This window comes from Salvelinus sp. IW2-2015, linkage group LG16, assembly GCF_002910315.2.
Source record: "Salvelinus sp. IW2-2015 linkage group LG16, ASM291031v2, whole genome shotgun sequence".
Taxonomy (NCBI): domain Eukaryota; kingdom Metazoa; phylum Chordata; class Actinopteri; order Salmoniformes; family Salmonidae; genus Salvelinus; species Salvelinus sp. IW2-2015.
The window spans coordinates 36,359,398-36,375,660 of record NC_036856.1 but is presented as its reverse complement, the minus strand read 5'-3'; positions in this window follow the sequence as shown (position 1 = coordinate 36,375,660).

Sequence of the window (16,263 nt, the reverse complement as noted above, 5' to 3'; positions counted from 1 at the left end):
ACTCACTCAAAAGTGATATTAGAGAATTTCTTAGGTTCCGGTCATACTTCATGACGTAATATGTAATAAAGAGCTTGATTATGTCAGATAAGATCATGTTGAGAGTGAATCTGTTTGTGTGTAGGGTGTGTGTGTTGTGTGTGTGTGTGTGTGTGTGTGTGTATGTGTGTGTGTGTGTGGTGTGTGTGTGTGTGTGTGTGTGTTGTGTGTGTGTGTGTGTGTGTGTGTGTGTGTGTGTGTTTGTATGCGCCGTGTGTACGGCATATACTACATGTACGTGTGTGTACACACTATCCGTCCCCTTTACACACATTAGCAAAGCAATGTCGGCGAAATCCCCTTGTCTAACCTTTCCAGAGTTATGTGTGGCTGACTGTGGTTTCCTATTGAGGTAAAGATAACTGTGCGGAGAGAGAGCTGAGAGATTATACATCAGTAAAAATCACAGGGGGCATACATCACTGACACTGGGACACACCCACCGAAATCAATTGGGTCAAATGAAAGCAGTGCATCGGGGCAGGGCTCTCTGACAGTAACTAATGCGCCTCCCACAGCCGCTAATAGGAGTGTACAAATGGCCACAGGTTTGTAAACTTTGCCTATTCCAGGCAGGAGACGGCGGGCGCGTTGTGAGCACTAACTAAATCAACACTTCAGCGCAGCTCTGCGATGTCACAGGACTCTATTTTAACAGCACAGGAGATACCCCTTCCAGAAGCATCAGGGCTGAGTGGGATAGGGCAGAGGTGTAGGGCAAAGGAGGGCTGGCAGTGGAGGGGTGGAGAGGTAGAGGTAGAGGATGTAAGGAGTGTTAAAAAGAAGGCCTTGCACAGGGACAGTCATGAATGGGCTGAGCTGTAGACAGAGCCGGTCCTGACCTCCCTTGGGCCCTAAGCAAAATTCTGCTAAGGGGCCCTCCTACCTGACCTGTGAGCCATGTAAACCATTTGCCATCGCCACACAGTCACACCTGACACCCCAGTGCTCCCACTACAATCCTCCCTCCTTTAAAGCAGTTTGCTCCATCTGTCAGTCTAAGAATAAGTAGACCTATACAGAACAGAATGAGGTGTAAAAACAAACAATATTTATTGAATGTAATGTTTTCTTTAGAATCTTAAGATAAGTGAATATTAATGTTAACATAAATAAGAAATTGTAGAAAATATAAAATGTAGAAAATAATAAAATATGACACTGCGCTTTGGCTCTGCTGCCTGGTAATTAGTCCTCCCAATATTATACAATTAGCTTTGTCTATACAATGTAAACATAAGCCTATAGGCTATGTCTGCAGCTATATGTCTCAAAATAGTAAAATAAAACCTATACAGCTGTGTGATTAACTTTGGTTCCCTCTACAGCCTGGGCATTTTCAGCATCAGCAGACTGCAATTCTTAGGGCTATCCAAAGGTTAGGATAGAGTTCCTCCAGGTTGTTCTCACAGAGAAAGGAAAGCAGCTCAAAGGCAGTCATCTTATCTGATAGCAGATCAGGTCAATTCTGAATCTCGTGTGCCAGATCCATTCCACTGATGTCACAGTCATCTCTGAAGGTTAAGAGTGTTTTCAACTTCCATGCAGTGAGCCTTTAAAGATTCACTGGACATCTGAGAGGCAGTGCTGAAGTTCAGCAGCACTCTGTATTTGGTTTTCACCTGGTTGAGTGTTTCAAATCTCTCATCCATGGATGTCACAGCAGAGTCGACCACAATGTTGAAGTAGTTGACTTCAAGGTTTTTCAGTGCGTCAGTCACTGGTTCATCAGAAGCCTCATAGCTGAAATGCCTCTTGATGTTTCTCAGTCTCTTCTCTTTCAGAACAGCCTCCACATTCCTTTCTTCACAAATGCTTTTGGCTGTTGGCAGAGAATCCAGTTTCCTGGTATGTAGTGAGGGAGGCCTTTGCATTTGAGATTAAATTCACAGCGATATCCAACTGCATTGAGGCGGATTGGAGGAGCTTGTTCACCTTGTTTGTCATTGTCAGTATCTCACACCATACGACACAGCAAATCAAGAGGCGGTAGGATCCAACTTCCTCTGCAAGTGCTTATGCCTCCACTTTGGCCACAGGATTGTTGATCGTCTGTCTGGCTTCCAGTAATGCCTCCCGAACCTCAGAAGCCTGATACCTGATTGCATGAACACTTTGGAGCCTACTCTCCCATCTTGTGTCACTCCATGACTTCACGGTTATGTTCACGTGTTTCTTCAAAACACTCCATCTTTTTCTGCCCTGCTGAAAAGAAGGTGAAGAGCTTTTGCACATGCCCAAAAAACCTAACTGCATCTTTTGAAGATTTGGCAGCATCTGCAATGACAAGGTTTAGAGTATGTGCTCCACATGGGTTGATCACGGCTCCTGGATTTTTTTTCAGCAGTCTGGCTTGTACTCCTTGGTGCTTGTATGTCTATGTTGGCCTGATATGGTTCCCAATCAGAGACAGCTGTTTATCATTGTCTCTGATTGGGGATTCAATTTAGGTAGCCATTTTCCTCATTTGTGTTGTGGGATCTTGTTTTTGTATAGTTGCCTTGTGCACTGCAATACTGCACGTTTGTTAGATTCTTTGTTGTTTTGTTGTAAGTTTCACTATTAAAGAATGTGGAACTCTACGCACGCTGCGCCTTGGTCCGATCCTTTCAACGAACGTGACAAAGATGACAGTGGACAGATTCAAGCCTTTTGTAACCTCAACATTCACAAAGCCGAGGAAGGGCTCCTTGATCTCTGGCTTTCCTTTTAAAGCCACGCTTCTCAGAATAATGGACATTTGCTCCTGGTGACTAATGTCAGGTGTACAGTCCAAGATAACGGAGAAGTACTTTGAGTCTCTTACTTGAGTCACTATTGCTTCCAGAATCGTGTCACTCACAATCTGTATCAGCTCATTCTGTGTGCTCTTCCCAAGGTAATGAACATGTGTCTCCATCTTTCATTTTGCTGAGATGATTTTCCATAACGGGGTCAAATTTCTCATCCTCTCAAGTCTTTCCCCGACTTAGGCACAGATCAAGTTCTCTCTACTTAATCATATTGTTTGTGTGTTCAGGACTACCCTCGTGGTTTTTCAGAATGGTGTTGATATTTGACCAGTCATTCACCACCTTCTTTTATTATTTTGTAGTCTTTTGTAGAAAAGAACTTACAGCAAAAACAATACACAGCGTTGTTTTAGATTGAGTATGAAAGCCAGCTCCTGGTAATCTTTTCCCCATTTGACAACTGTCTCTGTAATAAGCCTGAATGGAAACCTCTTCTAGACTTGTCTTTAGGGTAAGAAAAATCCAGTCCTGGTTTGAATGGACCTCTGCGCACTAACTCAGTCCTCATAAAGTCTGTTAAGACTGGGGGCCAATCTGCTGGGTCATTTGGTGGAGCAGCAACTGTTCTATTAGGGTCTGAGCTGCTGGTATCTGATGCTGGCTGTACACATCTGGTTGTGCTGGTACTGGCTGAGGCTGCCTGTACTATACCTGGGTCTGTGTTAGTACTGGCTGAGGCTGCCTGTACTTCACCTGGGTCTGTGTTAGTACTGGCTGAGGCTGTCTGTAATACTGGGTCTGTGTTAGTAATGGCTGAGGCTGTCTGTACTATACCTGGGTCTGTGTTGTACTGGCTGAGGCTGTCTGTACTATACCTGGGTCTGTGTTAGTACTGGCTGGGCTGCCTGTACTATACCTGGGTCTGTGTTAGTACCGGCTGAGGCTGTCTGTACTATACCTGGGTCTGTGTTAGTACTGGCTGAGGCTGTCTGTACTATACCTGGGTCTGTGTTAGTACCGGCTGAGGCTGCCTGTGTATCCTGGGTCTGTGTTAGTACTGGCTGAGGCTGCCAGGCCCATTCAAACTGGCTCCCACAGATTTCCTTTTATACATTTTCAAATATAAAATACTATTTATACTATGGCTTGGCTGAATACTTGATGGTTATTATTTAGTAAGAGATGTGCATCCATATTGCCCAGTATGTCCAGCTAATCAACATTTTAAATTCAATATATAAATCAATAGTCAATGTCAATCCATTGCTTTCCATCTTGCATTAGTCCAGAGTTGTAACTAAACCTTGACTGAGAGACTAGATAATCATTGTCTTGTTTTAGAATTATGTGCGCCTATAAGGAGTGCCATCACGCCCATATATTGTCTGGACTGGTCCCCACTGAGGTTGCTGCTGGAAAGCGCGAGTTTCATTTCGTGCACGCGCATATGAACACATGTTCACACGAGACTTGGTTATCTTTTCTGAGCTGCAGTTTATAAACACCGTTGCTGTCACGCCCTGACCTTAGTTCCTTTTTTATGTCTCTATTTTGGTTTGGTCAGGGCGTGAGTTGTGGTGGGCATTCTATGTTTTTTTTCTATGTTTTCTATTTCTATGTGTTTGGCCYGGTGTGGTTCTCAATCAGAGGCAGCTGTCTATCGTTGTCTCTGATTGAGAACCATGCTTAGGTAGTTTTTTCCCACCTGTGTTTGTGGGTAGTTGTTTTCTGTTTTGTGTTGTTTCACCTGACAGGACTGTTTCGTTTCTTTCATTCTCTTGGTTATTTTTGTTTCATGTTCAGTTATAATAAATTAACATGGACACTTACCATGCTGCGTTTTGGTCCGATCTTTCCTGTTCCTCAGATGAAGAAGATCGTTACAGTTGCCCATATTTCACTCTCACTTTTGTCAGGCACAAAGTCACAGAACACAGCCCTGGAAATGGCTGGCAAGCAAGCAAGACACAGACAGACCAAGAGATGCACTGCAAGCTAGCACATCAACTTAACGTTACTGTTATTTGCTGGCATCAAACTTGGAGAGAACACAAGTCTACCTGATTGCTGTTCCCACAATTCACTCTCATGGTGTTTTTTTCTTCTCTTTCCGTGACCAGAAGGATATTTCCGCTTCATCCTCTCATGGAAGTTGTAAACATTGACACTCGCTTTGACACAAAGGGGAGGCAGTGCCCTTGCGTAATTTGCTGGGCCCTACGCAACTTGCATGAACTTGCATTCAGGCCCTACACCCAAACAAGGGCACTGCGTTCATCCACCTCTGGCCTGCTCGCCTCCCTACCTCTGAGGAAGTACAGTTCCCGCTCAGCCCAGTCAAAACTGTTCGCTGCTCTGGCACCCCAATGGTGGAACAAACTCCCTCACGACGCCAGGTCAGCGGAGTCAATCACCACCTTCCGGAGACACCTGAAACTCCACCTCTTTAAGGAATACCTAGGATAGGATAAAGTAATCCTTCTAACCCCCCCCCCCCCTTAAAAGAGTTAGATGCACTATTGTAAAGTGGTTGTTCCACTGGATATCATAAGGTGAATGCACCAATTTGTAAGTCGCTCTGGATAAGAGCGTCTGCTAAATGACTTAAATGTAAATGTAAATAGTGAGTGTTAGGGCCGCCCGGCTCTGGCTGAGATCTCCACAAGTACTGGGCTCCACTTAAGGACACTTGTGAGGGCGTGTAGAGGTGATCCACATTAACACACGCCTGTAAACATCACGTCAGCTTAGGTGACATACAAGTAAAATTATGGTACGTCAGCATTTTTGCTTTCTTTAATCATCCACTGTGTGTGTGTCTCATCCTTCATACTAATAATCATCAGCCTCTCCTACTGGACTGTATTACAACGCTAGCATAGCCAGCAGAGACAACTGTAAGGCCAGCAGAGACAACTGTAGGCCAGCAGAGGGACAACTGTAAGCCAGCAGAGACAACTGTAGGGCCAGCAGAGACAACTGTAAGGCCAGCAGAGAAACGTAACCAGCAGAGACAACTGTAACCAGCAGAGACAACTGTAGGCCAGCAGAGACAACTGTAAGGCCAGCAGAGACAACTGTAGGCAGCAAGACAACTGTAGGCCAGCAGAGACAACTGCAAGCCATCAGAGACAACTGTAAGGCCAGCAGAGACAACTGCAAGGCCATCAGAGACAACTGTAAGACCAGCAGAGACAACTGCAAGCCTCAAGACAATGAAGCCAGCAGAGACAACTGTAAGGCCAGCAGCACAACTGTAAGGCCAGCAGAGACAACTGTAAGGCCAGCAGAGACAACTGTAGGCGCAGCAGAGACAACTGTAAGGCCAGCAGAGACAACTGTAAGGCCAGCAGAGACAACTGTAGGGCCAGCAGAGACAACTGTAAGGCCAGCAGAGAAACTGTAAGGCCAGCAGGGACAACTGTAAGGCCAGCAGAGACAACTGTAAGGTCAGCAGAGACAACTGTAGGGCCAGCAGAGACAATTGTAAGGCCAGCAGAGACAACTGCAAGGCCAGCAGAGACAACTGTAAGGCCAGCAGAGCAACAACTGTAAGGCCAGCAGAGAGAAACTGCAAGGCCAGCAGAGACAACTGCAAGGCCAGCAGAGACAACTGCAGACCAGCAGAGACAACTGCAAGGCCAGCAGAGACAACTGCAAGGCCAGCAGAGACAACTGCAAGGCCATCAGAGACAACTGTAAGACCAGCAGAGACAACTGCAAGGCCATCAGAGACAACTGTAAGGCCAGCGAGAGACAACTGTAAGGCCAGCAGACACAACTGTAAGGCCAGCAGAGACAACTGTTAGGCCAGCAGAGACAACTGTAGGCCAGCAGAGACAACTGTAAGGCCAGCAGAGACAACTGTAAGGCCAGCAGAGACAACTGTAGGCAGCAAGACAACTGTAAGGCCAGCAGAGACAACTGTAAGGCCAGCAGGGACAACTGTAAGGCCAGCAGAGACAACTGTAAGGTCAGCAGAGACAACTGTAGGGCCAGCAGAGACAATTGTAAGGCCAGCAGAGACAACTGCAAGGCCAGCAGAGACAACTGTAAGGCCAGCAGAGACAACTTAAGGCCAGCAGAGAGAACTGCAAGGCCAGCAGAGCAACTGCAAGGCCAGCAGAGACAACTGCAAGGCAGCAGAGACAACTGCAAGGCCAGCAGAGACAACTGCAAGGCCAGCAGAGACAACTGCAGGCCAGCAGAGACAACTGTAAGGCCAGCAGTGCAAATGTAAGGCCAGCAGAGACAACTGTAAGGCCAGCAGACACAACTGTAAAGCCAGCAGAGACAACTGTAAGGCCAGCAGGACAACTGAAGGCCAGCAACAAAATAAGGCCAGCAGAACAAATATAAGGCCAGCAGAGACAAATATAAGGCCAGCAGAGACAAAATAAGGCCAGCAGAGACAACTGTAAAGCCAGCAGAGACAATTGTAAGGCCAGCAGGGACAATTGTAAGGCCAGCAGTGACAAATGTAAGGCCAGCAGAGACAACTGTAAGGCCAGCAGTGACAACTGTAAGGCCAGCAGAGACAACTATAAGGCCAGCAGAGACATTTGTAAGGCCAGCAGAGACATTTGTAAGGCCAGCAGCGACAACTGTAAGGCCAGCAGACACAACTGTAAGGCCAGCAGAGACAACTGTAAGGCCAGCAAGAGACAACTGTAAGGCCAGCAGACACAACTGTAGGGCCAGCAGAGACAACTGTAAGGCCAGCAGAGACAAACTGTAAGCAGCAGACACAACTGTAAGGCCAGCAGAGACAACTGTAAGGCCAGCAGAGACAACTGTAGGCCAGCAGAGACAACTGGAAGGTCAGCAGAGACAACTGTAGGCCAGCAGAGACAATTGTAAGGCCAGCAGAGACAACTGCAAGCCAGCAGAGACAACTGTAAGGCCAGCAGAGACAACTGTAAGGCCAGCAGAGAGAACTGCAAGGCCAGCAGAGACAACTGCAAGGCGCAAACAACTGCAAGCCAGCAGAGACAACTGCAAGGCCAGCAGAGACAACTGCAAGGCCAGCAGAGACAACTGCAAGGCCAGCAGAGACAACTGTAAGGCCAGCAGTGACAAATGTAAGGCCAGCAGAGACAACTGTAAGGCCAGCAGACACAACTGTAAAGCCAGCAGAGACAACTGTAAGGCCAGCAGGACAACTGTAAGGCCAGCAGACAAATATAAGGCCAGCAGAGACAAATATAAGGCCAGCAGAGACAATATAAGGCCAGCAGAGACAAATATAAGGCCAGCAGAGACAACTGTAAAGCCAGCAGAGACAATTGTAAGGCCAGCAGGGACATTGTAAGGCCAGCAGTGACAAATGTAAGGCCAGCAGAGACAACTGTAAGGCCAGCAGTGACAACTGTAAGGCCAGCAGAGACAACATAAGGCCAGCAGAGACATTGTAGGCCAGCAAGACATTGTAAGCCAGCAGCGACAAACTGTTAAGGCCAGCAGACAACAACTGTAAGGCCAGCAGACACAACTGTAAGGCAGCAGAGACAACTGTAAGGCCAGCAGACACAACTGTAGGCCAGCAGAGACAAACTGTAAGGCCAGCAGAGACAACTGTAAGGCCAGCAGACACAACTGTAAGGCCAGCAGAGACAACTGTAAGGCCAGCAGAGACAACTGTAAGGGCCAGCAGAGACAACTGTAAGCCAGCAGAGACAACTGTAAGGCCAGCAGAGACAAACTGTAAGGCCAGCAGAGACAACTGTTAAGGCCAGCAGAGACAACTGTAAGGCCAGCAGAGACAACTGTAAGGCCAGCAGAGACAACTGTACGCCAGCAGAGACAACGTAAGGCAGCAGCACGAGCAGCAGAAACTGTAAGGCCAGCAGAGACAACTGTAAGGCCAGCAGAAAACGTAAGCAGCAGAGACAATGTAAGCCAGAGAGACAACTGTAAGGCCAGCAGAGACAACTGTAAGGCCAGCAGAAAACTCTAAAGCCAGCAGAGACAACTGTAGGCCAGCAGAGACAACTGAACCAGGAGACAACTGTACAGCAGAGACAACTGTAGGCCAGCAGAGAGCAACTGTAAGCCAGCAGAGACAACTATTAGCCACAGAGACAACTGTAAGGCCAGCAAAGACAACTATTAGGCCAGCAGAGACAACTGTAAGGCCAGCAGACAAACTTTAGGCCAGCAGAGACAACTGTAAGGCCAGCAAAGACAAACTATTAGCCAGCAGAACAACGTAGGCAGCAGAGACAACTGTAAGGCCAGCAGAACAACTGTAAGGCCAGCAGAGACAACTGTAAGGCCAGCAGAGACAACTGTTAGGCCAGCAGACAACTGTAGGCCATCAGAGACAACTGCAAGGCCAGCAGAGACAACTGTAAGGCCACAGAGACAACTGTAAGGCCAGCAGAGACAAATATAAGGCCAGCAGAGACAACTGTAAGGCCAGCAGAAACAACTATTAGGCCAGCAGAGACAACTGTAAGGCCAGCAAAGACAAATATAAGGCCAGCAGAGACATCTAGAACTCTGTAGGAATGACACCCTACTCCGTGATCCTCCCTCTCTCTCTGTTTGTCATCTCACCATCAGGTTTTATTTTTATCGCACCAAAACGTCAGAGGGCACTAGCATGGCCTAGCTGCCCCTGTCTGGTCAGAGCCAGCTCATAGAGGATTTAGAGCTTTCTGTGTGTCCATGTTTCTATGGTCAATGTGTCTGTGTGGTCAATGTGTGTGTGTGTGTGGTTGTGTGTGTATATGTGTGTGTCTATGTGTGTGCGTGTGTCTATGTGTGTGGTGTGTCTGTGTGTGTGTCTATGTTTGGTGTGTATGTGTGTCTATGTGTGTGGTGTCGTTCTCTCCAACCGAATGGTGCTCAGACTCACACCTGCCTGACTCAGTTTGCACTGGGCGCGGTACGGCACAATAGGCTAGCTGTGCATTGGGCCGGTAGGGCTGGTGCACCTGGGGAGAGGCCCAGCGGCGCAAGCAGGGCAGAGAGTGCTCAGATATGTACCAGTATGGTGCGACTCGGCCTGTGGCTTGGCAGTGGACTGACAGTCAGACGCTGGGAGCTCAGATGTGGAGAACACCTGCGTCCACCCAGAGCACTGGAATAGCTTCTGGTCTGACCCCTATCCGCTCCACAGGCACACACAGTACATACACATACACACACATGCACACTAGATATATCTTCTAAGACACACACACACACACACCACCCACACACACACACACACACAACCACACACACACACACACACACACACACCACACCACCACACACACACACACACACACACACACACACACACACACACACACACACACAACACACCACACACACACACACACACACACACACACCAAACAACTTCCCCCAAGAGCACACACACACACACACACACACACACACACACCACACACACACACACACCACACACACACACACACCACACACACACACACACACACACACACACACACACACACACACACACACACACACACACACACACACACACACACACCCCTCTTCAGGATTATACATGTTATTAATTGCCACCATTATCGCGACAGCTTGCCTGAGAACTGGACCTCTCTCTGGAGCGGAAGCCCAGTGTAGCTGAATACAAAAAAAGAAAGAGGAGGAGGAGAGAGAGAGAGAGAGAGAGAGAGAGAGAGAGAGAGAGGAGAGAGAGAGAGAGAGAGAAGAGAAGAGAGAGAGAGAGAGAGATAAAAGAAGAGAGAGAGAGAGAGAGAGAGAGGAGAGAGTGTAAAAAAGTGGAGAGTGGATGAAAGGGAAATAAAGAGAGAGAAGGGAAGGTGTAATGCAAACCACTCTACCCAAAAGGATTGTGAATAATTTATCAGAAAACATTTTTCTTGGTCCTTCCTGCAGACACACAAATCCTCCCAAGCTCTCTTTAGCCGGAGTGTAGATAATTTACTTCGGCCGGACAAATAGATTACTGGGGAGGCAGGGGGGTCACTAGGGTGTCTGGGAGGGGCATAGGGAGAGGCTGGCTGGCCAGCTACCTTATCTACCAGGGAGGGATATGGTGGGTTAAGCGTAGAGACCTCTGGATGTCCGACACAGAGACCAGACCACTACTGAACACAAATTTACCATGGCTGAACACAAAAACATACATAATCCACATACCCAAAATATGTACAAAACATAGACAAAGCCAGTTGATGCTGAATATGATTGAACAGATGGTCACTGTCAGCAGAATATTGAATTATTTGCCATACATTTAGCACCCATATATTTAGCACCCATACATTAAACACCCATACATTTAGCAGCCATACATTTAGCACCCATACATTTAGCATCCATACATTTAGCACCCATTACATTTAGCACCATACATTTAGCACCATACATTAGCACCATACATTTAGAATCAGCCATACATTAGCACCCATACATTTAACAGCCATACATTAGCACCCATACATGGCTAACACCATACATTTAGCCCGCATACATTTAGCACCCATACATTTAGCAGCCATACATTTAGCCCCCATACATTTAGCAGCCATACATTTAGCATCCATACATTTATCATCCATATATTTAGCACCCATACATTTATCATCCATACATTTAGCACCCATACATTCAGCTAGCTCATTCAAATGTATGTAAATGTAAACAGCAATGAGGACACTGTGTAACCAGTGATGAGGACACTGTGTAGCCAGCTATGAGGACATTATGTAACCAGTGATGAGGAAACGGTGTAACCAATTATGAGGACACTGTGGAACCAGCTATGATGACACTGTGTAACCAGGGATAAGGGCACTTTGTAACCAGCTATGAAGACACTGTGTAACCAGGGATGAGGACACTGTGTAACCAGTGATCAGGACACTGTGCAACCAGCTATGAGGACACTGTGTAACCAGTGATGAGGTCACTGTGTAACCAGCGATGATGACACTGTGTAACCAGCAATGAGGACACTGTCTAACCAGCGATGAGGACAGTAAACAGTATTATTATTATTATTTAAGTAATTTAAGAACAAATAGTTTTTTACAATGACGGCCTACCCCGGCCAAACCCGGACAACGTTGGGCCAATTGTGCGCCGCCCTATGACACTCCAAATCACGGCCGGGTGTGATACAGCCTGGAATCGAACCATGGACTGTAGTGATGCCTCTTGCACTGAGATGCAGTGCCTTAGACCACTGTGCCACTCGGGAGCCCAAAAGATGTGAGGGAATGATAAACAAAGATATCAACACATTACTTAGACAAATCTTAAAACACAATCTTAACGCAGTGGCCCTGAAACCTGCTGGGTCAGAACTGCTTCACTGATCCTGTTTGTTACACACACACGGACACACACACAGATGGAGAGAGAGAGAAGTAAATATAATAGGACTCTATATGTGGACAATCTGATTGTCCTGATTGCAACAACTCCAACCAACCCATTCATCTGTTTCGACAGAAAAAACAGTTAGGTGAACTGTCACACCAAACTCTACTGTTAATTTAAGGTAATTAGCTTCTGAGCTACTGCCAGACTACACAATATTTCACAGCCAATCTGTTTCTGAACCGCCACCCACCCCGCCTCTCTCCCTACTCTCTATCCCCTCTCTATCCCCCCCCTTCTCTCTCTCTCTCTCTCTCGTTCTCTCCCTTTCTCTCTCTCTCTCTCTCTCTTTCTCTCTTTCTCGCTCTCTTTCTCTCTGCAGTGTAATCTAGGTAGGGAAACATCCCCTGGCTGTTTTGGCACGCTAACCTGATTGTACAGCTTTATCCTACTATAAAAACAAGCTTTCATTTTTGTCTCAATTTGTCTGGCAATGACACAGGATTTTGGAAAAAAAACTAAAGCATGTATGTTGTCTACACACTCAAACACACATTAGCAAATGTGCAGACACAAAGACAAACATGCACAAACATAAAAACCTCTAAACACATATAGGAATCTTTGAAGTCTGAAGTTAAAAGACTCTGAGGGCAAATAGTGGCATCTTTAGTACACATGTGAGTTCTGTTAGTTTTTTTCAGAAATGAATGGGACGCTTGTGTGCATTCCGACATTATTTTGACGCCTTTTCTCTGTCTGTGTGTCAACCCACACTCTTTCTGTTCTCCCTCTTATTTTCTTTCTTTCTCTCTCTACCTCTCTTGTATTTACATTTTTTTATTTTTTTTATTTTAACCCATCCACCTTTTCAGAGGACACATATCTATTTTTTATTTTTATTTTTATTTTTTTGCTTCACTACCGGTCAAAAGTTTTTGAACACCTACTCATTGAAGGGTTTTTCTTTATTTTTACTATTTTCTACATTGTAGAATAATAGTGAAGACATCAAAACTATCAAATAACACATATGGAATCATGTAGTAACCAAAAAAGTGTTAAACATATCAAAATATATTTTAGATTTGAGCTTCCTCAAATAGTCACCTTTTGCCTCAATGACAGCTTTGCACACTCTTGGCATCTGTATAAAAGCAAAAAGGCTTTTTTGAACAAAGGATGAGCCTTTATTAATAATCTACTGGAGAACCATTTTGGGTTGAAGTATAACTTATGTATGATTAAAGCTTTTAGTGAGAGGTTTAATGCATTCATATTTAATAATTTTATCCCCCCAAACTCATATTCATTATATAAATAGGCATGTTTAATTTTGTCTTGCTTAGCATTCCAAATAAAGTGAAATATGTTTTGCTCATATTATTTTTTTAAACGAGTCGTCTGGAGCAGGCAGTGCCATTAGTAAGTAACTAAACTGTGATAGGACCAAAGAGTTAATACATTTTTCCATAAATAGACTTTATTTACCTCTCCATGGTATTTACCTTTCCGTGGTTGCAGGATCTTGTGTGTTTTAGCAAGCTTTCTATTGAAATTGGTTGTGGTAAGTTCATTTATATTTTTTGAGATATGAATACCAGGTATGTCTACTTCACCACCCACCCATTTTATTGGTAAACCACAAAGTAGTGTAAACATTGTGTCTTAACGATCCAATACATACGTAACATGGTGCATTTGTCATAACTAGGTTTTAGTCCAGAGAGGCTAGAAAAGGGATCAACATCTTCAATGAGACTGTGCAGGGATCCAGATTGAGGACTGAAGAAAAAACTTGAGTCTCGGCGTACATTGACACTTTTGTTTTTAACTCCTGGATTTCTAAGCCCTTGATGTTCTTGTTGGATCTAATTTGAATAGCTAGCATTTCGATGGCCATAATAAATAGATTTGGAGACAATGGACAGCCTTGTTTTACACCTCTTAAAAGCTCAATACTTTCTGAGATGTAACCATTATTTACTATTTTACAGCTGGGGTTGCTGTACATAACCCATTGTATAAGAGATTAACTGAAAATAAAGTTGTGCAGGCATTTATATGTATATTCTAGTTGTACTTTATTAAACACCTTTTTGAAATCTGCTATGAAGATCTCTCTCTCTCACTCTCTTTTTGTGTGTTCTACCTCTCCTCGCAGTCTCACTTTCTATCTATCTCTCTCTCTATCAGATTCTGTCTGCCTGCCTGCCTGTCTGTCTCTCTCTCTCCCTCTCTCTCTCTTCTCTAGCGTTCTCAACAGCCCACAGTACTGCATTTCTATGCAATATCTTTCCTGTCCTACAGGTGGTGCTGTTCTAATTGCAGGTCCTCACTAATGTGCCGTAGTGTTCGAGAAGAGACCTGAGTTATGGTACGGACAAACTGGGAATGAGAATGCAGGGACGGCGTGTGTTGCATGTTTGATTAGCCATTTATGGGCATTGATGTTCAATGTTCATACTGTGCCTTAAGTAGATATAGAACCATACACCTCTATACACTCTTAGAAAAAAGGGTTCCATCAAGGTTCTTCAGCTGTCCCCATACGAGAACCCGTTTTGGTTCCAGGTAAAACCCTTTTTGGTTCCAGGTTGAACTCTTTTGGGTTCCATGTAGAACCCTCTGGGGAAAGGGTTGTACATGGAACCCAATAGGGTTCTACCTAGAACCAAAAGGGTTTTACCTGGAACCAAAAAGGGTTCTTCAATGGGGAAAGCCGAAGAACCCTTTTAGGCTCTAGATAACACCTTTTTTTCTAAGAGTGTATAGAGGATACCAACAGTAGAGACAGGAGAAACATGAGAAGATGATATAGGTCTATACTACAGAGAAGAACCTGAAGATAGGAACGACATATTCATTGTCAATTTATCCATCAGTGATACAAACAGAACATGGTCTTCTTCGTTATTTCTCTAGCTAATTATTTCTCTGTTCAGTTCTTGTGCCACGTTTAGATGTGTGTAAACCTCTCTGTTATCGTACACTGGCACAGTGCCTTGATCTCCCAGACACACTCACTGAACCTGCAGCCCTGTGTCATGGATACACCAGCTGGGGGGGTGTGGGGGTACTTTAGCTCGCTGCACCACATCAATCCTCCATCCCCTCCTCTGTGTCACTCTCACACACTCTCACACACACCCACTCAGACAAAACGGGCACACTGGCACACATACACAGACATACACGCACGAACACACAGGAACGAATGTACGCACGCATGCACACTCAGTATCTGAAGGAGGGCTCACATGCTCACAGAGGGTCTCACAATTAAAATCTACTGATTTCATTCAACCTTTTTGGTTAAAAACATGACGTTTCAACTGCCAACAGCCTTCATCAGAATCCAGTAGACCAGGACAAAACCAGGGTGGCACCAGAACGAGGGTGGKACCAGGATGATGGTGGCACCATGCAGACTGGAGGGCCTCTCTTGGTGCCCCTGGAGTCTGACGTGGCACAGATGTTTAGTCCTGCTTTGTGCTTTAAACAAAACATTTTCACAGAGACGACTTGGTGAATCATCCATTTGTTTATGTTTTTATTTTTCCTTTTTAAGTACGGTGACTGTCATCATCTGTGGGGCCCCAGGAGTGTGTTATTGTCCTGAAGTCGCAGGCACAGGGCATGTGTGTGTGTGTGTGTTCATGTTTGTTTGTTTCACTCTTCCCTTTGTGTGGTCTGTAAACACAGTACATAAGGGACCCATAAACAGACCACAACCAGCCTCCCATCCCATCGTCTTCCCATCGTCTCTGTTTCCATTGGGCGTGGAGTTGTTTACCCACACTGGGGGAAAGATGGCCCCTGGAGCCTCATACTCCCCCAATCACACAGCCGTCTCTGCCCAGCCAGAGTGACACACACTGGGGTAGGAGCCTAACTCTCAACCTGTACTCAGGGGTAGACGTAACATAGTAAAAGTCAATCTTTGACACTCAAATTAGTATGATGGCTAGGTGGCTAACATTAGCTAGGTGGCTAGGTGGCTAACATTAGCTAGGTGGCTAACGTTAGCTAGGTGGCTAGGTGGCTAACGTTAGCTAGCCTAGGGGTTAGCGGTTAAGATTAGGGGTTAAGGTTGGCCCTTATGTAATCATAACAAACGTAACGTCAATACTAATTTGAATGTCACAGATTTGCATTTATTATG